Genomic DNA, 1,316 nt, shown 5'->3' on the forward strand with positions numbered 1-1,316 from the left:
ATACATATATGTAAATATGTAAGAAAAATTATAATAATAATTATAATTACACTGATGAGAATGACAATGCATAACTTTAATTTTAATTGTAATCATTATTATTATAATTTTTTTTTGCATATTTGTATTGTCTTTTGAAATGTTCATATGTATTAAATCCAATTTTGATTTTAACATCTTTTCTCCATTTTTATACTTGTTTATGGCATCTTTATTTATATATATATATGCTACATGGCAGTGAAACATGGGATGTGAATGCTGAGGACATGCGTAAGCTCGCAAGGAATGAAGCCAGTATGCCCTGATGGATGAGTAATGTCAGTGTGCATACTCGATAGAGTGTAAGTACATTGAGAAAAATTTGGACCTAAGAAGCATCAGTTGTGGTGTGCACTGGTATGGTCATTTGGCGAAAATGGATAAGGATAGTTGTTCAGGGTAGACCCAGGAAGACCTGGGATAAGGTGGTGAAGCACGACCTTCGAACACTGGGCCTCACCAAGGCAATGACTGGTGACCGAGACCTTTGTGCATGGGAGGACCCAGCAAGACAAGTGAGACCATAACCCGTGGCTTTTTACCAGGGGTGTAGCCAGCCCACTTATGCGTACCTTTCCTTCTTTGGACACAAAACCCTGCTTGCAAAGACCCGTTGAGGCAAGTGAAATCAAAATCGAATTCGAACCAAATTCGACGACTGGCACCCATGCCAACCTTCCTTCATTGGACACTAAATTCTGCTTGCGAAGACCTCTTGGGGCAAGTGAAATCGAAACTGAACCAAATTCGATGACTGGCACCCGTGTCAGAGGAGTGCTAACAGCACCATCCGAGCGGGATCACTGCCAGAGCAGCTGTCTGGCTTCCGTGCCGGTGGCACGTAAAAAGCACCATTTGAGCATGATCATTACCAGTGTTTTGCGTTCTTGTCCCAATCTGCATTATCTATATACATACATATATATATACATATATATATGGGAGAATATACAAAAAATAACAACAGACGAGGACAGGTGGTGTAAATAACAAAAGTATATATTAGTATGACGCTCGGGAATACGGAAAGTCTTTGACGTTTCGAGCTACGCTCTTCAACAGAAAGAATACGGAGACAAGGAGAAAAACACGGAGAAAAAAAATTGAATAGTGTTCAGTCAACGGTCAATCATAATAATGGCCGATCATAACAATGACTGACCGGAAGTTAGAAATTCTTATTTCAGGAGAGCTAAGAAAGGGGGAGATAACGAACGGTGATCGGGAACGAGGGGCTGTGTGTGGGAGGTAGACTGCTGGTGATCTTGACGTAT

General features: G+C 40.7%; 1 protein-coding gene across 1 annotated transcript in view; it reads right to left on the bottom strand.

The window, feature by feature from the left end:
• LOC106881781 (DENN domain-containing protein 1A) overlaps positions 1 to 1,316 on the bottom strand; it is a 109,919-nt gene that overhangs the window by 63,315 nt on the left and 45,288 nt on the right. The gene's annotated exons all lie outside the window — the stretch shown is intronic.

The sequence above is a fragment of the Octopus bimaculoides genome, chromosome 22 (genome assembly GCF_001194135.2).
Source record: "Octopus bimaculoides isolate UCB-OBI-ISO-001 chromosome 22, ASM119413v2, whole genome shotgun sequence".
Taxonomy (NCBI): Eukaryota; Metazoa; Mollusca; class Cephalopoda; order Octopoda; family Octopodidae; genus Octopus; species Octopus bimaculoides.